Below are 298 nucleotides of genomic sequence, written 5' to 3'. Positions count from 1 at the left end.
CAACATGGCTGTCACTCTCTCTGGCTTTGAATGGCCAGAGGAAATCAAGGTTGATATGCTAGGAAGCAAATTAAAAGGCACTGCAGCCGATTACTTCCAGAGAAAATTCCATCAATGGTGGGATGAAAATCCCTCATTTGGACATGCTATTGACCAACTCACCAAGGCTTTTGCGTGCAAGATATCAACAGCCCAAGCTACAAAGATTTTACTATCAAAAAAGGAGAAATTCAGATCATGGACAGAACATTATTTGTACCTCACAGCAGTGTCAGCTGTGGCAGATATAAGAGACGAA

Source organism: Plasmopara halstedii (genome assembly GCF_900000015.1).
Source record: "Plasmopara halstedii genome assembly, contig: Scaffold_323, whole genome shotgun sequence".
In the NCBI taxonomy this organism is placed as follows: Eukaryota; Oomycota; class Peronosporomycetes; order Peronosporales; family Peronosporaceae; genus Plasmopara; species Plasmopara halstedii.
The sequence above is the reverse complement of the archived record's forward strand: the minus strand, read 5'-3'. Positions refer to the sequence as shown.